Below are 27,374 nucleotides of genomic sequence, written 5' to 3' on the forward strand. Positions count from 1 at the left end.
CGTAATAAGTGATTAGTATTCATTTCTGGGTTCTGCATCTGTGTGCTACTTCTGAGGGATCAGCGGAGCTCAGAACTCTGCAGTCGTTTAGCATTTCTGGGTGCTGCTGCTAGCACAAATGCTAAATTTAAACAGCCCGAGTTGTTTAATGTTTAAATGTAGCATTAGCGTTGCATAGCTGACGACATTAAACTGTTGTTATTAGGCCAAGTTACGCTCCTGTTTCAGGAACAGCAGAGTAAACCCGCTCGTGACCCCGGCAACGGAGGCCACGAGGCCGGCGTATCATCTATCGGAGCGGCTGATGGCGGCAGCGGACCTGCGGATGACGGATGGAACAGGGCCGGAAACCAGAAGCCTTATCAGGTGGCATTATCCCACAGCAGCCGATCCAGACGGGCCAGATTTTTATCAAAGCCTGTTGGATCAGTAATTTCCTTTTCTGAGATGAATGGATGAAGAAATGGGGGAGTGGGGGGAGGAGGACTGAGCTGGGGGGGTTGATTATTACTGAGGAGCCGTTTGAAGACAGTGAAGAAGAGTAAAGTTGCAGGACGGGCTTCTGCTGCCAGAACTGGACCAGCTTCTCTCTGTTGACTTTGTTAGTACACCATCACCGTAGCAACCATCCCATTGTGATAGGATCGTCCTGGAGTTCTGACCTCAATCTTTCTCCAAAATCGCCGTGACATCGGCACCACTCAGGACTGCTGTGCTGAAGATCCAGTCCTGATTGTGTTCCACCTGTTTAACTCCAACAGGAGCTCAGATATATTTATCACTATATACAAACTTCATTCACAAAGACGGGACTCAGAAAAGCACTTAAGTTTTGTAGTTTGTTTTTGTGAAATATTGTTTGGATTTTTTCCTTCATGCTTTATGTTTAAGATGAAACACGGTTTTAACCTTTTTTTGCAGGTTCTACTGAAATTAGTGGAAATAGATCAATTGGTTCAAAGTATATCGTTTTAAAAAAGCAGTCAAATTCATTTATATGTTTATTTGCCGGAATCGTCAGCCCACTTATCGCCTCATAAAAGGATTTTTTTTCTTAACTTAAAAATGTATTTTATAATTTATGACTTTGGTGGCAGTAAAAGTTGCTGAGTAACACAACAGATGATGGAAACTGGAGAAACTCCTCACTTTCTTTCCATCACTCTGCGTTAGCTTGTAGCGACAATGATGCTAACATGGAGGTGGAAGGGGGCGGGGTTAAGCAAGAGCATGGACATGGGGTTGGAATCATGCCCCCCCCAGCTGTTTTTCTCCATCTACCCTCACAATGCCGTTGTCTCTCCTGTAACCTCGCCGCCACGCAGGAGCTGTCAAACACGGGGGGGTGGGGGGGGCTGCCAGCACGCATCTGGCTGACAGGCGACTGGGAAGGTGCACTGGGAGCGCACGTCACCATCAATAACCCCAGCTGAGAGCGACGGACTGGGGGGGTACGTGCTATCACCTCTCCCAGTGTTTTTATTTTGGTATGGGGACATGAGGGGGGGCATTGTCACCTAACAACACGCTCGCTCCGGGTGTTTGGGGGTTTGTTTTTGAGAAAATACATATGCGGCGTGTGCAGGCGTGCATGAAGAGTGTGAGCTGGGGAGGTGTGACTATACGTGATGTAATAAACTGGAGGTCAGTGTGTATGTGTGTGTGTTGGAAGGGAGGGGGTACATAGAGGATGGACGGACGGACGGACGGACAATAACAATAGTCTAACATGTAATACATTAACTTGCAATAGTTAAACCTTTTCAACTTTTTTCCTGATTTTTCCACTTCAATTCACCAGTTTTTGGATGGATTTTGTAGTATTGAGGATCATTTTCTGCTATTCACCGATGTTCTTTTTTTCTTAATTTCATTTCAATTATTTCAGCTTCACTCAAATGTAGATTGGTGGTGTTTTTCTAAGGTATTGAAAGTGATTAAAAAAATTCAGAGCATACAGTTGCATTGTGGGAAATGTAGGCTCTCTGATCCTAAAACGCACGGTTTCACGGGACAAAACCCGAATTGATTTCGTTATTTTAACATTTATAACAACCATGGCATAGTTAAACATTTAGAAAATATTTTTTACTGAATATTTTCTTTCACAGTTTTTAGGCCTCTAAAAAAATGCAACATAAATTCACGCCCTACATTGTGGGGGAGGGGCCAGCAAGGTGATCAATTGCCTTTACAGTGGAAGGTGATGGCCAAAGGAAGGACTGACCCATCGGTAGATCTGTTACGACTTCTTCCCAGAAAAGGAGAAGATGAAGAGGAGGAGGAGGAGGAGTTCCCGGCACCTCGCGGGTAAAAAGATCCAAGTTCGCTCCATCGTAAGACGAGAGAATGTCAATGATGCCTGACACTGAGACGCCAAAGCGCCGATCAATCAATAACTGACGTTACACCTCGTCAAGTCAGGAGAAAAGTTCCGAATTCCCCCCTCGATGAGGTTATTTTTTTATTTTGAAGGCCGATTATCCCGTCACATCAAACCCTCTGCGAGCTTATTCAACTAATTTTAAACAGAATTCAAGAGAAACTGATGAAAGAGATTCTTTTGTATGTGTGTGTGTGTGTGTGTGTGTGTGTGTGTGTGTGTGTGTGTGTGTGTGTGGACCGTAAATGGTGGCTCTTTGGCTCTTGGACGCGTCCCATCATATTTAAGCCGACACCGTCCTCCTCCTTTTCAAAGCCCTGACACGTTCACCAAATGAAGTGGCTTTGAACGCTCGCTCATCTCTCCCTAACCCAATCACGCCATGTTTACATCACGCCTTCTCCTTTTAAATCGACTCTCTGACGAGTCGTCAGCGCCCTCCACGTGCTCGCTGTGCTGCTAATGAAGTAATTATCAAGAAGCCTCTCATTGATTGGAGATTTTCAGAAGTTTTCAGAGTTTTCCAGGCAGCCCGGAAACATGTCAAGATGTTGATCTTTACTTTAAATATACAGATTTAATGGGTTTCTGATCGGATTTATGCTAATGTTAATACTCCGGTACATTTTGAAATTGGTTGTACCCACAAATCATCTACTCTTCTACACTAACCCTCATGGCCTTGAGGAGGAACCTACGTCATATTTCTATATGTTATATCGAGGAATTCGAAGTATGTCCGTCGGTGTGGGCCGCTCCTTCAATCCGACAGAAGGAATGAAACGGCGGCGCCGGCGGTCCGCAGCATTGTTCGGGCCTCTGTTTACCTCTTCGTTTTACGCTCTTCATTTTTGCGTGGCCACCTGTCACCGAGGTCTCATTTATAACGCCAGCGCCTTCCAAACAATGCCTGAGCTATGAAACTTTCTGTTCCGTTTACACCAAAAAGAAATCTAAATATTTAAAGTAGCATTTAATGGGATGGAGGGGGGCACTTGTGCGTTTCCATCATATCATACACAACCTCAATTGTTACCTCGGAGAAATGGCCGGCGGTGTATTTACTTTGGGGCCTGCGTGAGTGATGTGCACATCCATGCTGTTCGCCACATCAGTGAGCTCAGACCTGACGCTCTCCAGCTGAACTTTCCCGTCTGTGTACACAGTTTAGACACAAATCCTGTTTACATTGCAAAAGAGGTGTATTTTGTAAGACCCACCTCCATAAATCCTGCTGTCCCGCTGAAGCTGACCTGGACCAACTGACCCCAGAATCAGCTCTTCCCACGATCCACCTTTACCTCTGAGCCAGGAGATTAATTCAGCCGTCCTTTCATCCATCCATCCATTGGATAAACAGATGGCTGGTTTACTGGATGAATGATGGATAGAAGGTTTGGTGGAAAGATGGCTGGATAACCTGGATGGATGATGGATGAAAGGTTGGATGGATGATGGATGAAAGGTTGGATGGATGATGAATGGATGATGGCTAGATGGTTGGATGGATAGATGGCTGGATAACTGGGTTGATGATGGATGGAAGGTTGGATGAATGATGGAGGATGGATGAAAGGTTGGATGGCTGATGGATGGTGGATGGATGATGGTTGGATGGATGATGAATGGATGGGTGATGGATAGAAGGATGGATGGATGGATGGATGGTGGGTGGTTGGATGGATGGATGGATGGATGATGATTGGATGGATGGATGATGGATAGATGGATGATGGATGATGGATGATGGATGGATGATGGATGGATGGATGATGGTTGGATGGATGATGGAAGGATGGATGGATGGAGGATGGATGATGGTTGGATGGATGATGGAAGGATGGCTGGATGGATGGATGATGGGTGGATGGATGATGGTTGGATGGATGATGGAAGGATGGATGGATGGATGGATGGATGGATGGATGATGGTGGATGGATGATGGTGGATGGATGATGGTGGATGGATGGATGGATGGATGATGGATGGATGATGGTTGGATGGATGATGGAAGGATGGCTGGATGGATGGATGGATGGTGGATGGATGATGGTTGGATGGATGATGGTTAGATGGATGGATGGATGATGGATGGATGGATGGATGGATGGATGGATGGATGGATGGATGGGTGGATGAGGGCTTGTTGTAAACCATCAGTATTAAAATCCTTCAGAAACTTCAGTGTTTTCTTTGATCATGAAGTTTCTCTCTCCTGAACTGGGATTTTCCAGTTTTTCCGATTTCCCGTCCTGACAGGAGCAGCAGACGATCCCAGCCTGGAGAACTCATCCATCCAACGTGCTAACGTGCAACACTCTCCCCAATGTTTTGATTAGCTTCCATCGCTAACGGAGGAAATCACTGGTGGTCTCCGATTCTTCAGCCGTCCACTTGTATGGAACGGACGCCCTGATCCCGGCCAGCGCCTCGCTCTTCTTCTGTGGTTTATAAGCGTCCCTGTATACACACACGCCATAACACAGAAATATTTTGTCAATCGGAGTATACAGAGCGCTCAGGAGAGCCGTGAGAGGCCGCCAAGAGCTCGACTGTGTCTTCAAAACAATGGACAGGAAAATGGCAGAATGGCCACTTTCCCCGAGGTCCAGTGTTTACACGGCTCAGCTGGATCCACTGGAAGCACCTCCGCACCAACCTGCAGCGCCGTACAAATAAACACGAAGGCCGCAGACGCTTGGACGGACGCCACGCTCGTATATTTTACAGAGGGCTGCTGGTGCGAGTCCAGCCAGAGGAATAAACTGTTCATCCATAAAAACGGTCATGTGATCCAGCGCCGAGGTGCCATTGGAACGCTCCGGATCCTGAAGGCATCCACAGCGGCTGGCGGCTCAGCCCAGTTTGTCCCCATTAAATTTGTATTTGGATTGACGGGAAGTGTTTATCTCGTTAACGTGAGACAATGGCGGGAAAATTGCCTCCGTTTTCCAGATGCGTCGGATCTGCTCCGGCACAGCTGACATGAAAAGAGATCTTCAGACGTTATCTTTATCCCCGCGCCCGTCTGAAGTGCACAAATTAAAGTTGCATATGGAGGCTGCGCCGCCGCTCCAGGAGATTAACGGCGGCGTGCGCCCTCGCCACCTCGCGCAGCGCAGCTGACAGCCCCTGCCCACCGCCCCATCTCCCACCCCATCCGCCTGGCGCCAAAACATCTCCTCCTGGAGATCTCCAACGTCCAGGATCGAAAGATTTCAGCCCAGGACGTCCGTCGGAAACCGCCGTCGGATGTTGTGTTTCCGTGGTTACGGCTAACACGGTCGCACGTGGCCTTCCTGGAGGAGGCCCGACTCCAACTCGCGACGCGTCCGAAGTTCACTGAAGGCAACGGCGTTGACCGCTGGACGCACGGGGGACACAAACAGTCTCGGTCTCGGTGTCACTTTGAGCCCACAGAACTCCGACCGCCGTTGCCGTTTTTGTCAACGTGACGCGGGGTCGTCCGAAGGCTTTGACTCAGCCGAGGTCGGATCCTCTCAGCCCGGTGACGATGATCGCCCGTTACGCAGACGCGGCTCCAGGGACCAGAACACGTCTGTGGGGTCGGCGTCGGGATGGCGAGGAGGGTTTGAGTGTTGCCACGATGTGAAAGCATCTCCGGGCAGACGGTGCACTCTGACACCAGCAGCCTGGTCCTGGAGGGCTCCTCTGTGGAGGGGGGAGGCTGCTGGTGCTGGGGGGGTGTGGGTGCAGGACCAGAGCCAGGGTCAGGGGTCAGATCCATGTCCTAAAAGCAAAGGCTAACCTACTTCCACTCACCATGGTGCGGCTCCACAACGTGAAAACTTTGGGGCATCCTGTCGGGTCCTCGTCGGTGGTCGTGAGCCCGGCGACCTGCGTATACACACATGCACGGATTATATAGATTTTCACGTTATTTTGTAAGTGTATGACGCTTGGATCTCGATAAACTTGACTTAACACTTTTGTGTCCGTGTCTTTTCCCATAAAACTGGGGAAAAAAAGCATTTCAAAGTGTTTCTATGGGTAAAAACCCTTTAATGTTAGATCATGGAAATGGAATTCCCATATTTCTGACCACTTTCCTGATGGGGGTTCTGGTCCAGATGTTCCCGCCTTTCCTCCAAATTATATTTGACAGGAAATAAATGAAAATCTCTGCCCCCCCTCCCTCCCTCCCCCACGACGTGAACACACATGGAGACAGAAGAACAAGAAGAGGATCAGGAACATCATCGGGTCTGAAGTTTGACTCTGAGGCGAGTCGGAGATCTGACAGAGTTTGAAGTTCAGAGCCGCAGCACCGACAAACCACCCGCCTCTCCCTTCACCTCGGAGCGTCCGACCCCCCCCGCCCACCCCCTCTCCACCCCCTCCAAAAGACACAAAGCAATAAAATCGTCAAGTTTCTTCCAGATCAAGCAAAAAGCCGGAACATCTCCAGGAGGCACGAGTGTTTTTCTTCTGCTGCTTGGTGAGGATCAGTGATCAGGACGTGAAAAAGCTCCCTCAGACCTGATCAGGCTCCTCGGCTCAGGCCTCCGAGCTCTTCTGTCCCGGGAAAACATGTCAGAGCAGACAGAGAGGAGGAAGCGCCGCTGCTCTTTTCCCAGTGCGGATGCAAAAAATGATGTTGGGAAAAACATCTCAGCTAATAAATGAGAAATGAATTTGCAGGTTTTAGTGCAGGAAACTAAAATCTAAAAAAATAAGATCAAATATGACCCAATGAACATATTTGTCACGCGCCGCCACACACTTTAGCTAGTTTTCAATCACTTTGGGGTGAATATTAAAGCTTTTAATGTGAATTTGCAGCATCAGAGCTCCGGTCGGAGCTGAAGGAACCGGTTCGCTCTGCCCCAGAAAAGGTTTCGCCGCTCGGACTAAATCAGAACTCATCGACGCTTCAGAGAAAAAAAGCGAAGGCGGCGTTGGTTTTATTGACCGCAAGAGCGAGAGACGGGGTAATAAATAAAGAGTGAAAGGGAAGAAATGAAGGTCCAAACGGTGACGCCTGCTTAAGACCTCGCTGCTTCTGAGGGCTGCTTTACTGTTGCTGTATTTTGACTGAAATCTTAATGCAATGAGGATTAAAGGGATTACAACATAATCTTGAATAATCCAGAGTGCCATGGACGGAGGAGCGCTTGTAATAACAGCATAAAACCCATCTGGAGGTCTGACAACATTGTCAGTCATAACGAGGATTAAATATTTGCGGGAAAAACTTTCGGCTAATGCCCGCAAACCGGAGGGAAAATCGGGGCGCCGCAGTCATTTAAGAGACATATAGCACCTCTGTAAGTGCCGTCCAGGCCGCTGCCAGGACAAAAGCCAGGCAGACGGGGCTCTTTAAGCAGATTTACTCGCCCAATTTTTGTTTTTGATCAATGCTCAAGCAGGTTCATTACACATGTAAAGCACGGGGGGGTGGGGGAGGGGATCAATTCTTATTAGATTTACTGAAATGCCATCAACATGTCCATTAGCTTTTCCATTCATTTATTTTGGAGCCCGTCATTTCTCCTGCATTTTAAAGGATTATGTAAAACATCGTCCGAAAAATTAGCCGCACGGCTAAATAACCCAGATTCATCGACGCAAACCTGCCTTTAATTACGACCCCTCACTCAATAAGACTGACGTTCCCGAAGGCACATTAGCACGATTTGATGCAGACCTCGCCGGGCACTCCCTGATTGAAGCCGTATTGATGCCTCCACTCAAACCAAATCCTTCATTTACAGAATTAATATAAATCGAGTGCAACAAAATAAACAGACGCTACATTTCAAATCCGAAAGAGCGGAGCCCGGCGGCCGGAGGGGCAAGACTCACGCGGAGTCTTTATGATAAATGGGCTTTATACGGGAGGTTCTGTCAGCGTGAGCGTTCAGGCAGAAACCGCATCGGAACTGTCGGTTCCAGTTAGCGCAGGCATGACAACAACGGCGCTAGAGGTGTGCAGATACATATGTTTCACTTTTGGATAAATAAATTTCATTTCACGTGTGTTTTTTTTCTCCACATCAGGGATCTGGTGTGATGTGCAGCAGCCACTGAGATTAGCGCGTTCGGCTAAACATCAACTGTTCCCACAGACAGGAGGAAAAGTGGAAGAAGTTAGCTGTTAGCATGCTAACTTTAGCATGATTTTATTATGACCAGCTAGGGCAGTATAAAATACCGAATCTGACTCTATCAGATTTAAGTTACAGCTACATTCAACCTTTTCCTGATTACCTAACACTTGGGAATTCCATCCAACGGTGGCGACAGACGATGCCCCAGTGAGGAAGGTCAAAGGGCATTCGTTGTTTCTTTCTGATGTTTCTTTCATTGATGCGGTGAGAACGCTTCTACTTTCAGAAGACGCGAGATGCCAGGAGAACGTGCACGGGGGTCAACGAGTGTCAGCTGATTCTCTAAAGAGGAGGTCAGGAAGGTGAAGCCGGGAAAGTTGTGAAACTCAGACACACGTTTGGCCTTTGGAGTGGTGAGTGGGCACATAAGTGCTCGGTGTCAATCAGGACGGAGCCTGCGTCTCGACCTCCCGTTGCCCGAAATGCTGTTGGCGAGCAACTCTCACCTCTGCCTGCCGACTCGTTGGGTGTCCGGCAGCAGACGACTGGCTGGATTCCAGTTTGATTAAAGTGCAGGAGATGAAAATATTAATGGTGCTTTTTTGTTTGGCCTCGGGCGAAGATACGCCAATCACGCCGCTCAGCTCAACTTGACTGAAGGTTCACCAAAGTCCTGCAGGCAGCGGTTCAGAGAAGGTGCCCTTCTGTTCTGGTTGGGATATTAATTATGACTTCGACGTAGGAAGGAAATGCATATAAAACTGAATATCAATTCATCTGAAAAATAAAGGTTGTTCCACACTGAAGATTAGCATCATAACATCAGGCCCTCTGTTTATGGTCACTGCAGCTGGGTAAAAACATCATGGTGCACGCTAACATTTACCATGGCTAGCTAAAGGCCGGTGTTGGCCAATGTAGTGCAAAACGGTGGGCAGTGAGTCCACATGAAATGAAAATTCAATGGTTACGTTTGAAAAAGAAGACCGAAATGTTGCCGATAAAGCTGCTAAAAAACCACACACCATTACGCACAGCGAGCTTACTCCTACTTTCATGTAGTTTGCTAATCTTACAGGAGGAATTTCTCTGTTTTCAGTGATTATTAAACACCATATTTTAGTGATAATATCACCGAAAAACACTCGAACAGTTGGACCTGGCTGGTTTGTATTGGACTTTTACATCTTCTCTTTTTAAACGCGCTTATTTTACGGGCTGAAAGCGGCAGCCAGCTCCTCTCTCCTGACGTGCTGCCACCCAGTGCAGGCTGGCCTCAACAGCAGCCACTTCCTGTCATGGAAACAGATAACACCCTGGACATGTGTTTTAGTTAGTAACAAGAAGTCTGTCTGAAAGCAGCCACTTTCCAACAGCTCCTCATTTCTCACAAAAAAAGGGAAGAAAGCTGCCAGGCGCTACACTCAGTTTATTTTTTCTGCCTATAAGCCATAATGAGGTTGTGCCCCGGGGAATCAGTGGAGCGGAATGTTATTAATGCCTCAAAAAAGGAGGAAAAAAAATCCCCGGCACCTTCGGCATAACGGCAGGAAAAGACTGTCAAACAATTAAACTGAAGTGAATTCCCTGAGATGGAGAGGGTAAAGGAGGGTGTGGGGGGGAATAAAGGCCTGGATGAGGAGAGAAAAGCAGCTTCCTTCAGGATGAAGAAGCGATGAGCTCAGCTAAAGACCTGCGCACTTTTACGAGAGCGGGTTTATGGGGTCAGGAGTCGTCACTGTACATTTCATTTAAATTGCCTCTGAAATTACCTGACTCTCAAACAACATGTCTCAAACAAAATGTCTCCTCAAGAGTTTTAGTTTCAGACCTTCAGAAATGGTGACCAGCAACATTCAGGCGTGACGAGGGAGATTCATCTGCCTGCGCCGCCGAGCTAACCTGCTAGCGCTGTCCTGAGTAAAGGCGAAAGAGCAGAAACGTGATTGAGGTATCGGCCGACACCTGACTGGAACAGCAGGAGTCTCTCGGATTCGTTAAAGACGCCGTGTTTGACCAAAAGTTTGCAAATGCTGCATTTAAAGTTTCAAACTGCAGCCTGAACTGGGCCAGCGTCCCTGCAGCTTTCCTCTGCCCGAGCGCCGGCGTGTTCCGGCCCGTTCCGGGGCCTCGCCCGTCACGGCCCTCGGCTCTGAAACGCCGACACTCCCCTCATTAATTTGGACGGTGCAGCCGGGTTTGAGACGTGAAAGCCCCTCAGACGCTTCCCTGATGGCGTGCGAGCCCTGCCCCGAGCCGGGGGCACAGTCGAGCGCTCGCTGCCGCGGCGGAGCCTTAGAGGTCCGAGCAGCCGGGGTGGTTAACCAGCCCACCAGAGGCCCCCCTTTTGTTTCCTCTTTATTCTCTTCACAAACAGCGAAGCCTGTCACAGTCCGACATCAAGGTCCAGCGGTCTGTCAACATTTACCAGCAGATAAAGATAGAGGGAGGAAGAGTGTGGGCCCGCAGAGGCCGCGGCGCGCTCGCCGTGTGTGCCGGAGAAACACGGCGAGTACTTATGTGTCTGCTCAGTGACAGCAGCCCAACAGAAAACACTCATGCGGGGAGTACATTACAGGCCCCCCGCTGCCGCCCCGCTGATGAAAAGTGACAATGGACGGCTCTGAACTGATCCCTCTTCCCTGGGCTCCGGCTAAGCCGCGCCTCCTCCTCCAGCCCCGGGCACTTTCGCTTCGTTTAAAAGGAGAATAGAGCTTCGCCGGCTCAGAAGTCGGGATTCCCAGATTGGGTTCGACAACGCTCATCGAGCGCTAATAAATAACGAGGGGGACCGGCCAACAGCTCGCCGCTGGAAGCCGCATTATTTACCGCTAAAAAACAACAATGGGCGTCTTTTTTTCCCCCCATGGCTAACTGGGTCAGAAGTTTCTCCCCGAAAAGTTTTTGGGAAATTCAAAATTCAGAAATAAAAATGTGTCATTACAAAATTTGTTAAAAATCAACGGGTTCCTCTGCTAAAGAGCCAACATCCTGAAGTTGTTGTCAAGGTAACCAGTCATAGCTAATAGCTAACGATGATTCCAGCGAATCATCTCAACACACGTTAAACTTTCCGTATCGTCCCTCTGATTAATAACGAACCCTGTTTTTGTTTCTCAGACGTCACAGTCGAACTCGTCAGGCGCTCGGAGGCGGCATGTGAGGTGCTGGTCACATGATCCAGGCAGTCTGTGCCATCATCTTCTGGTTTCCACGGATGTGTCACCTGTCGGGGCGATTACGCTCGTCCAGGGGCCGGACGTGGCGGCCTGACTGCACGGGACAAAAAGGCACCCGTCAGCGGCGGTTTGCGTGGCGTCACGGTCGATTCGATGTCACGGAGCTGACGTGATCGAGGCCCGGTTCTCATCCCTGCAGCCGCACAAGACGCAGGATATCAGATGGCGTTAATTATTCACTCAGGTTGATGCCAGCAGCTCCGAGGACGCACGCCTGATCTTTGGGAACGTGACACCGGCATCCTCCAAACGTCCTTCTCCACCATCAGGCGTCGGTCCTCATGGTCCCTTTCCCACGCAACAGTTCCTGGGCGTACCTATGGGTGGGCGGGGCCAAACACCATGGTTGAGCTTCACCATCTAAAGGTCGCTGAAGGTCATATGAACTCCCCACTCTGCCAGTTCTGGCGGACACATTTTATCAGAGGTTGATTCTCTGCCCCCCCCCCACTCCCCTGGAACAGTTGGCTGAACTCTGCTGGAATGTGATGGTGGGACCAGGTTGGGTTTCACAAGCAGGTGTCTCTTGTTTTTCTCCTTCGTTTCTCACACTGTTCCACCACCTGTTCTCTCCTCTATCCTGTCCCGTTTTTTTTCTTCTTCTCCGTTTTCTCCGGCTGAGGCAGAAACGTTCAGCTCCGGCGGCACCAGGTGAACTCGAATCTCAGACCTGAAGACGACTTAAACCACCTCTGACATCATTTCAGTCTTTCCTTAAACCTGATCAGAACCAGCCCTACAAGTTAAACAGGACGTGATGGGGGCACTGTCGTCTTTTTAGGCTAAATTATTATTATTTTCCACTGAACAAGTAATGTCGGTCAGGTTCTGAAGCTGTTTGCTGTTGGCAGAAGAGCCTGAAGATAAAACCTGCCAATAAATAACTCAAACAGCAACAGAGAGGCTGAAAATCTACCTTTAAAGTCAGGAAAAGCAGGTAAATCTTCCGAATCTCGTATTTGTGCTCCTGCATTCTCTTGGTTGGTCGAGCAACATGCTGAATTTTAATGATGTATATTCACGCCAGCTCACTTCACGTGTGTCTGATTTCTCAGTATCACTAACTCGGGAAGTAAAGGATGGTGGAAGAAGGAAAGCATTGAAAGCAGCTTGTTCTCCTCTTTGTTGCAGACGTGTTGTCACACTTGTCAGCGTATTTGTGGAGCAGCTCCTGCACCGTCGCCTCCTCGCTGCCGCCCCTGCTTGAATGGTCTCTGTGTCCAGGGCCAGCGCTCTAATCCAGGACCTGCTCTTCCTCTGAGCGGGGAGTTAGCTTAATCCCTCTCATTTAGGCAGCTGCACTGCCGAGGAACTCTGGGAAAAAGGGAAACTTAGAAGTGTGTGACAGACACTTTCAGCTGTTGTGACGGCACCTTCTCCATTCAGCTGCCTTAACATGCAGCTCCCGGCCCGGGCGCCTTTAATTTGGCTGTGAATAATGCATGGAGGCCTGCGAGCGTGGAAAAGAGACACGGAGGTGCGCATGGTTGGGAGGAAAGCTGTGTGACAGCACAGTCAGCTGGAAAACACTGACTGGCATCTACGTGCACCAACGGCTAACGACGACAGTGTATATGACGCCGAATAAAGGTCAGAGACGCCGACGAACATCAGCGGGACGGGGAGAGTTTAAGCGACGTGGAAAAACACTGGCTTCCACGCAGAAGGTCAGATATTTCCATCTCGCTCCTGTGATATCGTTAAATACAAAAAGCGGCGCGACTCGATCATGTGTAGAGATCAGAGTTTGGTCCGTTCATGCCGGTTCTGACCCGAACCAACTCTTTCTGCTGCAAGATTTTCACTCCAAGTTCCTCCAGTTGAGACTCTGGGATCTGTTCCCGCATCTGTTCCGTTGAAATACATGATTTGCGCCTCAAAAGTAAAGTGTGTATAATGTGTTGTAACCCTTTGCTCGCTAGCGTGTTATTTCACGTCATTAGCAAACCTGATTCTGAACTGAACCCGATAAGTCGTGTTCTCCTTTTTAAGTGCTGCAGAAACCATGAAGGTTTTCATCTGTGAAAAAAAAAAATCACACCTCTGCTCTGCACTCTGCAAAGAGATGCTCATTAAAGCAGCGAGTGCGGATCAGAAACACACGATTTCCGACTTCAGCAAACATCTGAGCCGCTTACCCGTGAAATTCCAAACCTTCGCCCACATCTGGCACTTCCAGCCTGCTGAACATCTGTAATGGGCCTCGATTAGAGAGCAGGACAGATCTGGTAATGAGCCCTGGAACCTTGTCAGGAGAGGTCAAATCAGCAGGCAAATAAATAGGAAATTGCTCCCCGCGAGCCTTCTCGCCGTCACCCTTTGCTCGTTACCTCGTGCGCTATAAAGGTATTTACCTGACAACCTCCTCGCTGTTTAAAAAGGTGTCGGTGCTCCCGGGGGCTTAATTGCACCTCAGCCTCAGAAGTTCACTCAGTGAGGCGCAGGTACGATGTCCACGAAAAATTACTGAACAATCAAGAGGGGGTGTTTGCAGGCAGAGGCAGAGCAGCGATGTTGAGTTTCTGCCCTGCAGCTCGACTCGCAGGTCCACGGCGAAGTGCTGTGAAGACCCACGGTTGTGAGGAAACGCCTCAATAACGGCATTTCCTCATGGCCACGCCGTTCCAACGACGGTTTCCCGCCTCTCCCCATGTCTCTCCACCCAGAACTCGTGATTCCCGACCTTCACCTCTGTCAACACCTGCTCCAGACATCAACACGCCTCCAACGTGACCCCCGCGCTCGCCCTTTCAGGAGGCCGGCACCCCTTTCTCAGGGTTTTTGCAAGATGACAAACAGGTCGTCGTTGCATCACCTTGTTAGGACGAGGTCACTGGGAAGCGTCGGCCTTTAGGAAAAACCGGAGCTCATTCTTTCAACTCTGAAATATCACTGAAGGTGTCAACAGTTGGGCCTCAGGGACAGATTTTGGGAATCCTTCAATTCTCAATAAAGCAGATGGCAACGTAAATGATCCTGGATCCAACAGAAGGTCAGGAACTAGGTTCCTCCAGCTGTCAGTTTCTTACTTTTAGGCAACTTCATCTGATTCACAACAATTGTTTTGTCCTTCAGTTGCCAAACGGAAAACTGGAGCCGTTTTTCTGGCTGGAACGCTGGACTGTGGCTCCGTTTTTTGGAGTCCAAAGAACATCACGGTTGCAAAATGGCAGCGCGTGTTCTTTTGTATGACGGTTTGGAGCGACACGCCACCGTCCAACTTTATTTATATCAGAGTTTTCAGAACAATCAGCAGCTCTCAAAGCAGCAACCTGCTCCTATTTAACCACATTGGATATTTAATAGTTTAGATAAAACTGATGATGATACAAGATGGCTGAAGTCATTGACCATCATAATACCTGAGGTTATTAAGTACAGTTTGGTTCTGTATGTCTGTGATCGAGCTCTCCGGAGACTCTGAAACCTTATTTTTGGTGATTTGACAGCAAGTGTACGTAGTTTTGGAAGAAGAACTTCCATGAATCGGGATGATTTCCGCTGAGTTCTTCCTCTCGGAGGAATTTGTCTTTCATGAAGGAAGTTTGGTGATGGCGGCTTCAGCTCTGCGTCCTCGTCTTTCTGCCGTTCTTCCAGAGAAGCAGCGTTGTTGGCAGTGCTTATGCAATAACAGATGGAGGCTCGAAATTAACACGTCTCGTTATTCTCCTCTTTCCATTTATTTTTAATGCTGGTAGCAGGAGCACCTCTCTATCCATGTGTATGTGTGCGTGTGTGTGACCCCGGCAGGCCAGCAGCACCTGTCAGGAGTGTATCCACCACGGTTGCGTGCCTAATTAGCACACAAAGAATTTGGTGGCCCGAAGCGCGCCATCAGTAGGAAGAAAACGAGTGTGGGGAGCAATTAGGATCTGTTGGCATGTGGAGAACAAGAAGAAGAACCAAAATGAGGAGGAGGAAGAGGAGGAGAGCTGGAGTGAGTGGAGAGTCGCTAATGTGCCCTGATGCTACTCTGGCTTTTTTCACAAATAACAATAATAATGAAGAAAAACACCTCAGACTTAAATTTCACGTATTGCACTTAAAATGTTCATACAGTCTTAATGTTTCTCATACACGAAATGTATAAAATTATGGCTTCAGGAAATGTCTTTGAGCTTTAAATGAAATGAAGTAAATGATCATTAAAATGAGACCGAATATAAAAATGCTAACATTGTGTTCTGATTTAGCTGGAGAGAAAGAAATTACATGAAGCACAAACAAGATTTCTATTATAGTTTCCATGGAATTGAAGACACACACATCCTCATTCTGTCATCGTCACCCTTCACCCTAATGTTAAAAAAACAACTTTTTGGGTCATGTGACTGAAACAAGTTTTTTTTTTTTCCAAGAACAAAATTCTGATGAAATCCGAAGATGATTTTTTTTGACGTGTGAGGGTGGGGCATCATTAGAACAGTTCTTTCACTCTTCACCAGACTTGTGAATTTATATGTTTTTCTTCATATTTGATTTCTTCGTCTTCTTCGTCTGTCCTAAAATGTCCCTCTTGTCCACGTCGACTCCGCTTCACCTTCAATGAACCCTCTGATGATCTGACTCAGTCCTCTCATCTCTGATCCAACACTTCATTTTCTTTTTTTCTTCTGCCGGCCAGACGAGTTTAAGGGGAATTTTTAAAGAGGAAAGAGGAAAAACTTTGTTCCGCCATCAGAGCATCAAAGTTTGAGCATCTAAGAAGACGACGGCGGCTGGAGGCCATTGCGCCGATTATCTTTGTCCATCCCATCATTTATTTATGGTCACCATGGTTAGACAGAGTGTGGCAGCAGGGGGGCTGAGCGTAGCATAGGGTCCCGTCATGACCTTGGACTGACAGGAGAAATATCAAAGATTAAGGACAGCAAAACTGCCAGGGAACAAACGGCTCGTTAATATTTCCAAAAAGAATGACAAGAATGTGATGAATAAAACAAAAAAAGCAATGAGGAGGGAAACACTCCATGTTGGGGGGGTGGGGGTGGGGTCTAATCTGAACATATGATGCATCCGCGTCGTCCACAAGTCAATTATTGAACACAAATTGGGATGGGGGGGGGGTCACCTGCTGAGATCACCAATCAGCACAACATCAAAGGCAGATGTGTGTGTGTGTGTGTGTGTGTGGGGGGGGGGGGGGTCGCAGACGGATGCAGGACTGACCACAACTTTTTTGAATTTAAGATAAAACTAAAATTTCTGACTCGGACCATCTTCTTCAGTCGTTTAAATTTACTACAGATAATACACAAACATCCGATACAACAGTTTGATACAAATGTCGGTCCCTGACGGGAAGACGAGCCGACCGTCAGAAGTGAGATTCCTCAGATACAGAATCCATGTTTGCCTGAAAATGTCCAACTCATTGAAATTCCTCGTCCGGCTTTGCAGGAATTATAAAACCATCTGAATCAATTACGACATCAATCGCACTGAAATATGCAGCCGATGAATATGTATAAAAGTGCACGCTGCTAATTAAACAAGGCCGTCGGAGATCACTGCAGGCGGGTCACGTCAGCATCGGCGCCGTTGGCTGAAGCGCCACTGAATGCTGAGCGAAAGTCGAGGAGATATTGTTTGGATATTATATTGTTCAAGATCTGTCGTTTCCTGACAAATCAACATCAACCTGGAAAAATTCTGGATTTTTCTCTGATGTCGGGTAGTTTCGCAACATTACGTTTTCCTAGTTTGCGGGAACCCAAACGATCATTGTCTAATTTGAGGGTAGGACAGCGCAGATGGACAGAAATGATACATTGTGTAAATGTGTCACAAAATGCCGAAAACTGTCTCGTTAGCTGTACGCACAGCAGTTTCCGTGGCGACTGTTTGCATCATCAATATGGACGTTTGGAAGCAAGCGTCTTCTTGTTGGTAAAGTATCTCATCTAAAAGAGCCTGAAACACTTTCACAGCAGATAAAAATCATGGCGCTGACACAAAGTTAGCCGAGCAGCTTTGCGGTAGAGGAGTTTCATCATTCCTTGTTTTTTTGTCCCCGGGCCGTTGCTGTCTCCAACCGTGGCCCCAAACTCTGAGACGAGCGGCTCAAACAGATGAGGGAAGGACGGAAAGAGCTCAGCCAAGAGTCCCCGAGGCCACGGCCTTCTCCCAACCTCCAACCCCGGGTCACTCGCCACCCTCAGGTCATCTCGTCCTGCTCAGACTCCTTGTGGGGGAGAATTGCCAGCATTAGGGGGGGCTGTCTGTGTCTTGTGTAATGAACATTTGGAAAACAGCTGGAGGAGGAAGAGGAGGAGTTTGGTGTGCATGTTTTTACTTTTCCTCAGATTCTTTTTCCTTTTTCTTAACCGCTGGATCCCTTTCAGGGTTACGGGGAGAGTGCCGGGGCTTATCCTAGCATCATATGGGTGAATGAGTTGTCTACTCATTGCAAGGCCCTATGTAAGCATGGGGGGAGGGGGCTCGTTACCTTGCTGAAGGGTACCTCGTCAGTGCTCTGAAGGTGTCCTGGCACATATAACTACCAAAACGCTTTCCTTGTTTTGTCCGCATTGGGGCTTGAACCAAGAACCCTTCTTGTCTCAGCCCAGTCCCCAGCGAACTACCACCCTTTCTTCTCACATTTACTTTTTTCCCTTCCTGTTGTATTACTGTGTGTGGTTTAAACTGGTTTAACTATCTAACAGAGGACAATTTAAAAATCACGGATAAACAGGACCAGGAAACAAAACAGGGACATTTTAGGTCCACTCTTCTGTATAAGATAATTATTATATTGATCACATTCTTCATGAGTGAAGAATCTGATCTTTTAAAGACCCCCCCCCCCCCACACACACAGACACACAGTGTGTGGGTGGGGATCTTTAAAAGATCAGTTTGTGGAATGGGGTTTTCAAACACTGTTGTGTTTTCCGGTTATGTCACCAGAGAGGTTCTTGTTTTGTTCCTGTTCCTGATATTAAAACCAACGTGGTTTTAATTGAGACCATGTTTGGCGATATAAAGACATTGGCTGTTTTGGATTCATAAATACAATAAACAACTTCGATGCTAATGCCAAAACCATGTCGCACAACACCGCAACTAACTAACCATCTGACTAATGACAGCCGTGCATCATCACACCCAGCCCAAAATAACCTTTGAAGATAGACAGAACGCGGCCTGCTGGTCAGGAAGAGGAAGTACGTGGCCTCATTGTTGCTCCTCGAAATAATAATTTCAATGATTTTCTATAATTTCCAACATCTAAACAGAAGAAATGGAGTCAGGAAACAAAGCACCACCTCCACCTCCCCCAGGAGTCACAGAAGTCTCTGGTTTAAAAACAGCCTGTGCAGCTGGTGGCTGAAGCAAGAGGCATGCTTTCAGTGCTCGCCGTTTACCCCCCGGTAAATGTATGGAATCAGGCTCTGACTTAAAAACTACAATTACAGGTGATATACAGATTGAAATCATAGGGGGCGCTTTTTTTGTTGGGAAAATTGTCCTAATGAGCGGTTTGGCAATTCGTGGGCAGGAGGAGACTGCTAAAGTCTTTTCTCTTCCCGTGCGTGTGCATGTGGTAAACAGCTGCACCTGCTGCTGCGGCGCTCGCTGCCACCGTTAATGATATCGGATGATATCATTAGGCAAAGTGCTCATAAACAGATGTTGGAGGCGCTGCCTAAACAGTGTCAGCTGAGTCGGTGTGTGTTTCCACCAACATATTATTTATATAGGGCATTTAAGTTTGTTATGTTAATGACCCCCTGTGTTAGCATGCAGGAAGGAGCACGGGAAGAATTAAACGGCGCCGCGGCGTGACTCAAAATGCACCTCCGAGGCCACGTTGAGGTGCGATACTGACGGGAGTTCAGATGAGCCTGCAGACGATGCAGCTGAGAGCGATCTCATGGAAATCATCTATTCATTTACGCGCAAACATTTTATAACGGACTCATGTGAGCCTCCTGTTGGGGATTCAAGGGTACTGCATTTTCAAATGAAGAGACAAAACAGGACGTAGGCGCAATGTTACAGCTAAACACACAAGTTTATCATGTAGACAAGAAGCTCAAGTAAATCAATGTGTCCAGTCACAAAAAAAATAACGGAATTATCTCTGTGATGTTAAAATGTTCACGTTTATGTAAGATATGTAGAACACAGCCACTAAAATTCGCTTGCAGGAAACAGGAGAAACTATTATTCTAACTCCAGAAGCTGCATCTGATAGGAAATGTAAAAATTGAAATGAACCAACTATGCATGCATAAAACGCTTGAACTTGAAAACCAACATGTCTTGTCTGTCTGTTCTGACCCTTGACCTTCAGCAGCAGAGTACAGCACCAATTATACATTTATGTTTCCTGTAGAGCATCAACATTAATATACAGTCAGAGGTCAAAACAGCTGTTTTTGATAGTTCCGGCTGAACTGTGAACAAACTTCTGTAAACAGCGTGAGAGTAACTACATCCATCAACAACCGTCATCTCGGTGAGGCTCACAGAAAAGCCCTACGACTAAAAAATAATTCTAACCCCCTGTTTAGGGGTGTGTGTGTGTGTGTGTTGTACAATCTTTCAACAAGAACATTAGTTAGCAGCAGCAGCCGTCGTAATCAGAGTTTATCATTTAGACATATCAAACATGGAATCTCATCTAATTGAACTTCTTAAAGCCATTAAAAAAGTATCCTGTTTTCAGGGTTTTTGGATTTTTGGTCAAACAGACTTTTGGAGTTGGAGAAACAGAAACCGATTCCAAATCAAAACATTTGAAATTGTTCTTACCTCGAACTGATAAACTCAAACTGTGAAGAACACATGATTTGCCTTGAGCTTCCTCTTCTTCAACGGTTCTTTTCTGATGTATCTTAGACGTGTGACTGCCCCCTAACGACGGGGAGGGGAACAACAACAAGGAAAGTTTCATCCACATAGTTTTAAAATACAGACAACACAGCATTTCCCAACACTTAATTAAGAAATGAAGATGACACTTAAGAGGTTAAACATCTTAGGAAAAATGTCCCGGACCTGGATGAGTGAGAACATTTGTTGACAAAAACTGACCTGTTAATGCCAGTTTACCAACTTTGTTTCTGCATTCTACACACTTTGTCAAACTTTATTCCTCTTGTTTTTGAAGAGGAAAATGATTAAGTGGCACAAGTGACGACAAAACATTTTTGAAATCGAGGGTTGAGGTTTCTTTGAGAGGTCATGTGTAAAATTTCTGTGTTTATTTCATGATTTCGTGCTGAAAGGGCTGGAACAGGAAGCAGCAGCTGCCCCTCAGAGATCATCCTGCCTCAGTTTTAAACAGCTCTCAAACACGTGTTAACAGATTTATGGAAAGGTTAACATGCTTGTGTTATTCCGCTCAGGCGCCGCCGCCGCCACTCCTCCTCCCTGACTGATAGGAAAAGAGGAGGAACAGCCACCCATTTCCCTGCCACCATTATGCTCATTTGTCCTGTCAGGAGAATGACAGGCCGCTTGACTCTTCCCCAGATACGACCATTAGGTAATGCTCTGTCATCTGACAGCCCGCCGCTCCCTAACCCCCCACCCCCCTAATTATTTCCTTGGCCACGGACAGGCGGCGGTGGGTAGGTAATTTTTAACCTTTCACGTGCACCTGGGGAACCCTCCTCCAGGGAGCCAAGGTGCCTGTGTGGCATTCAGTCATCAAAACATGACCTTTTATGGCCGTTCGGAGAGCAGTTGGCACCGGGTGCCACGCGCCAGCTAATGCTAATGTTGATGACTAATTTATGCATCAGCCGGCCGCATCTGCAGCAAGTTTAGCTTCAGCGGCGGCAACGCGTGATTGAGTGCTGAGGAGGGGAGAACAAGCAGAGGTGAAAGGCATTTTGAGGAAAAAAACGGGGGTGGGGCCTTTTGAGACGCCCGTTAGCCTGGCACGACGGGGAATTGAAAGGGCTAATTATGTTGCAGGGAATACGTTTAGCGTGACCACCGAGCCTTCTCAGAATTTGTTGAGAGCAATCTGACTAACGTGTCTGACCTTTGCATTTTTTTTTTTTTTAGCCTACATTGTGGATGACGGACCGCATGCAAGATGTGTGCATATTCTACCGCCTTATTGTCTTTTTTCCATTGTGGCTATATACCTTTTCTGACTAGAGCAAATGGCATTTGTAAAAGCTAACAGCTGATTCAGTGTCACTGCCTGATAGTCAGGCAGGCAGATGTTGGTAGAGCCATAGCAGGACTAAAATTAATAAATAATATTTTTTCTTTATGCTAGCTTTCAGGTGACGTATTCTAACAACAGTCTGGTCCTTTGGTGATGCTTTCATATGTGGAAGAGATGCTCACTAACCGAACAATGCATAAAAACTAAACTGGACAACCGGAAACCAGGTTTAAACCAGGTTGATTATTCTTACCTTAGCTCAGAGACGCTCCGCTGCACCTGAGCGACCTGGGATTGTTTTCTCAAAAATTTACAACATCGCGATTGGCCACCAAGGGGCGTTTATGGAAGGAAAGTCAAACATGATCAGGGCTTCTCTGCAGGAATTGCAGTAAATGTAGTGTTAGTAGAATTCTTCCACGCAGAAACACGTATAAAGCGTGTTTGGATCCGCTGTCAACGTTAAAAACGAGCCAGCCGGAGCTAGCGCCTCCCGCGCTGTCAGCCTGAGAGGGATGACGGCGGGCCGAGCGCTGCCTCGGGCTGCGCGGTTAGCACGTCCATAATCCGCGAGCAAACTCGCATCCTTCCATAAATTGTTATTATCATGAAGTGTTTGATTGTTGGGCTGAAGAAGAATTTCAGAGGGAATCAGTCATCAAAACGTAAGTGATGGTTCAATTCTGCCCGCCAAAATAAAACAACCAAACACGATCTGCATGAATCAGATCTCTGAACATGTCAGACGGACCGCCGCGGCACAAAGACGGTGATCAACTGTGTGTGTGGACACATCAGGAAATCATCCCAGTTTTATTTACCTCGGCATGTCTCGTACAGTCGTCAGGTTTCCGGGGAAAGGTCACGGCGTTTCCCTCGAAGCAAGGCAGCGCAATAAAACACTAGTAAACATAAAAGCAAGATGGATACAAGCTTGTGCGGCCATTAGTGATTTATACAAGGCTCCTAATCCCTCGCTCACGCCGCCATTAAGCCTGGAAATTACACGTTCTATCAGCGCCGTCGCTCTCACCTGAGTATTGGATTACTGGAATAAAATATGAATAATTAATAGTGAGAAATAGCTTCATCAAACTGGAGCGGCCGTGCGTTTTCTCTGTTGCTCCTCCGGTGTCGTTTCAGCTCCACCAGGGGAGTCGCGGCGTCTTCAGATGGACGTGTACAATAAATGTAAACATAAATATATATACGCAGGATCACATATGGAGAAATAAATACTGAACGTTCGAGTTAGCTTTACCGCAAGTCGGAAACATACTATTAGAACATTTATTAATCCGCGTTCACTTTTTCCTACATTTGCTGAAGGGCCTGCAGAGTTTTCAAGGCCTGATGTGCATCTACTGGCCCCGCCCACCCCCTCACATCATCCTGATACTGGTGCTTAAGAGAGCAGCACATAATAGATACATTAAGTTTTAACCACAGTTTGACCAGAATAAGATAAAAATCAAAGTTTGTCTCCGCCAATGAATCGTTGATCGTCGGAGCCTCAAACCGCAGCTCTTGTCGTGTGGGGCCCCTACTGATGCCCCCCCCCCCCCCCCCCCCCTATGAACATCCCTGCAAACACGGGAAGTCCTTTATCAGATTTCCATATCAGCTTCTTTTTCCCTTTAAAACAGAAAATCTTTAATAATCCGATGAATCAGAACGTACTCAGGCAGGAGCGATCAGACGACCACAAACTCGCGTCATCTGTCTGGTGCCGCTGCCAGACAAACGAGGGGGGGGGGGGGGGGGGGGGGGGGCCTGATTTCTTCTTCTTCTTCTTTCCTGGCGTGGCGTTCTGTCAGAGGTGAGAGGCAGGACGCGCTGGAGCCAACGACCGAAGGCAAAGAAAGACCCAGTATATTTATTTAATGCGACGAAGGAAGACATAAAGAGGCGGGGGAGGGGAAAACTTTCCTGCATATGGAGCGCTTCTTACGACTAATCAGCAGCCTGTCGGTGATTGGGGCCGTGGGCGCCAGGTTGGCTCGCGCTGGCGTTAGCGTGGTTGCCCAGGTCTTTGCTGCAGGCTGCACAGGTTGGCCCTCGACTCTGCCGGGGAGCAGATGGCGAGCCAAAGCTTGTAGTCACACTTACCTTCCTTGCTAAATCCCTAATCCCTCCGTGGACGCTCCTCCAAGGCAGGTTTTTGGAGGCAGAAATAGGGGTTACAATCTGGAGCGCCGGCACGCCTGCCAAAACACTCACAACACACACATGCAAATGGACTTATTTGTGTTGTCCGCCGGCCAAGGCACCGCTTCTTTAGCGAGTAATTAAGACACCTTGAAAAAATGTTTGTAAAAGATCAATAATTTGAAACGGACAATGCTGGTGGAAAAGGGGGCGTGGCCACCAGGACGTCTATATTTTACGCCCCTGCTCTCATCTGTACACAGAGAAACTAGTCCCTTGTGTGTTGATTACCTCAGGAATAGTGTTAGGAATAGAGATGGAATATTGTAGAAGTTCCTGTGAACGGATGTTTTTATCCGATTTCACATGTAACAACAAATACAACCTTAACAACAACAAAAATTTGAGGAAATTTTCAGAATTTGATGAACCGAGCTATGGAGTTGCTTTACTGACATTTATGAAAACTGTAGAAAAAACCCCCAGCTTAAACTCCATCAATAAATTCATATTCACCTGATGAAGGGCAACTAGCAACAACTAGCAACAACTAGCAACCACGAGGATTAATTCCCAAGGTTCCCTTCCACAGAGTGCCCCCTGCTGGCGAGTAACAACGCCAAAAAGTCCTGAAAATGTGGATCCCTGTGGTGACAACGATGATAATATCGGTAGGATTTTAATCCTGATCTGACTTTGTTGAGTTCGCAAAAGGTGGAAAGACTTGAAATAAATGATTAATCAAACAAAAACATAAATAAATGATTAAATAAACAACCAGTTTAGTAGCTGTGACCGGTGGTGTAACAGCATTGGAGACACCCTTCAGCGCCTTGTGTTGGCTCATATTTAGCTACGTGCTCTCTCTCTCTCTCTCGCTCGCGCGCACACACACACACACACACACACACACACACCCACACACACACACACAAAGTTATTAGCCTGGTGTCAGCAGCACAAAATGCACTGCAGATGTTTAAGCTCTGTTTTAGCAGTGAGACTGAAAAAAAAAGCAAAATCAACTGGAACATTCATCTGGACAAACGTTCAAATTGTTTAAGGCTGCAGCAGCAGAAAACGTGTCTGTTTATCAGCGAACCGTCAAACTGACCACGTGTTTTCTGGAGGGTCACAGATCCTCTCTTCTAGTTTCTTGATATTCCTTTTTGCCCGTGTGGGTAACTGTTAACATTGGAAAAGGATTAAATCAGGTAGTGAAATTCTATTCACTGAAACTAGAATTTTGGCAGAAATATTTGAGTTTTCTAGAAATGAGCTCTTTAGCTTTTGGTATGTAGCATCATGCTATCCTGCTAAACACCTGGAACAACATCCTGATATTTGCCTGATGAAACACAGTAAAGTTTAAAAAAATAAAATAAAAAATAATTGAGGGTTTTGTCGGTGTTTCTTCTTATTTGTAGCATATTTGTTGAATTTCGGAGAAATAAACTAAAATTCCCAGTAAATGTCTTAAATGTGTGAAAGCTGTTCTCACTCTAAAACCTTTTCTGTCTGCGCTCGCCCTCCATAACAACAGTTCTGGACGAAAACATGCGTCCGGCTCTCTTTTATTAATCTGTTATTGTTGTTTTCCGACAGATGGGCCCACATTTGGTTTCAAATTTGCAGTTTCCAGCTTTAACGTGTTTTCGACGGAAAATCAGCTGCCGTTCCGGCTGCAGCGGCACATGTACGGTGAAGCCGGAACGCCTGTCAGAGGCCTCTGGGAGCAGCCGAGCGGATCAAAGCTCCTCCCCCACGTCACAGCAGATGTCCCGGCCGGGATGGGTTCAGATGGTCCCAGCGAGTGGCGAGGAAAGGTCAGAGTCACACGGTGGGTTAAACTGGACCCATCAGGACAACTGGCCCGGGCGGTGGGTCTGCGCTCGCCGGCAGGGATTATTTCAATTAGGACTCACGCTGGCTGGAGGCGGGATTACAACAGAGTTTACAGAGTGGGAAACACGCGGGGTCACACGGACGCTGGCGGAGGTCAAACTGCTAAAATCTGACAGGCAAGCGTCATAATTAACACAAAATCTGCTCTTTCCCATCAAAAATCAGACCCACGACCGATAAACGACAACAAAAACAAAAATGCTTTTGAAAATATTTGTTTTCTTATGAAATAGATTGTTTTCTGACAAAATTGGATTTTTTTTTTATTAAAAGCGACACAGTTTTGGTAAAATTATTGTTTGACCTATTAAAATTTGGAAGTCTTATACATTAGAATTTGACATTATTTTAATGTAGAAACAGTTAATTTATTATTTGTGATTTTTTGTGGAAGGAGTATCAGAATAAAACTTAAAATTCAGATTTTCAGATTTGTGATTTTATTTAAATTTCACATATTTAAAATATACATTAATTTGACTGGAAAATATGATTATGGTTTTAAATCATTTGAGTAATTTTAGTAGCTCACAATTTAAATATTTGCCAAAGGTAAATATAGACTTGAAATCTTGTTTTATGAGGGGACAATTAGCATAAAATAACATTAGCATTAAATAACAAATAAAACATGTGATTAAAAAGGGAGTAAGATTAGCTCCTCCCACAGTTTATCTTCTTCACTGGTATTCAGATGTAATGATAAAGGGGAGAAGCAGGGACCGATGCTGCGTTAGCCTCTGTACCTCCTGCACGTTGCGGATCAGACATGATTAGCATTACCGCTGTTAGCATTCAGGGTGGCAGGCGGTGTGTCTGGTCTGGCATTTCACCTGCGGATGGTGGGGATTGATTGAGATGCGTCAGAGACTCACCTAATTGGCCCTCAGAGTCGGCTCTAATTCCCGATTCTCAGGGAGATCCACATTTCAAAGCAGCTCCGCAATCAATTAATGGCTGGATAATACGTTTCATTTTCATCCAGGGTGAAAATCAGCTCGCCGCCACCTCCGAGTTGCAGGAAACAAAGATTTTTAATCACTTTATGCTTTTTGTTCTTTTTTTGAGGGGAAATGAATCTGTTCTATCCATCCCAGACAACAAGATCACCCAAAATATCTTAGCATTAGCTACGCTTGTTACCTACAGCCATGGGTTCATTTCTACTCTAAGTTGTTTACATTTGAGTAACACACGAGTGACAGCTACAACAAGGTGGAGAAAGGTGGCGGTGATGTTTTCTCAGCAGCTCCCGTGTGAAATATGGATGAGCTGCTCGTCTATACGTCACGTTAGCCGCCGTGCTGGATTAAAATTTATGAACGGCTTCATCAAAAAGCACTTCCTGCCAGACAGATTTGCCCTGACATACAAGTTACATGGATGGTTGGAGCTTGAGATGAACGTGTGTGTGTGTGTGTGTGTGTGTGTGTGTGTGTGTGTGTGTGTGTGTTTTGGACAGATTTGTCAGTAATTTGCACATAAACATACATAA

General features: G+C 46.7%; 1 long non-coding RNA gene across 3 annotated transcripts; it reads right to left on the reverse strand.

Annotated features, from left to right (window-relative positions):
- Positions 1-15,710: 15,710 nt before the first annotated feature.
- LOC130523014 (uncharacterized) lies at positions 15,711-27,298 on the reverse strand. Of its 3 annotated transcripts, none has more exons than XR_008949780.1 (3): positions 23,507-27,298; positions 20,455-22,728; positions 15,711-16,533 (listed from the first exon to the last, which is right to left on the reverse strand). It is a non-coding gene; the product is annotated as an uncharacterized LOC130523014 (long non-coding RNA). The 3 variants fall into 3 exon arrangements; XR_008949781.1 differs by lacking the exon at positions 23,507-27,298 and having other exon boundaries at positions 20,455-20,556; positions 22,648-23,497; XR_008949779.1 differs by lacking the exon at positions 23,507-27,298 and having other exon boundaries at positions 20,455-23,497.
- Positions 27,299-27,374: the final 76 nt, after the last annotated feature.

The sequence above is a fragment of the Takifugu flavidus genome, chromosome 3 (assembly GCF_003711565.1).
Source record: "Takifugu flavidus isolate HTHZ2018 chromosome 3, ASM371156v2, whole genome shotgun sequence".
Lineage (NCBI taxonomy): Eukaryota > Metazoa > Chordata > Actinopteri > Tetraodontiformes > Tetraodontidae > Takifugu > Takifugu flavidus.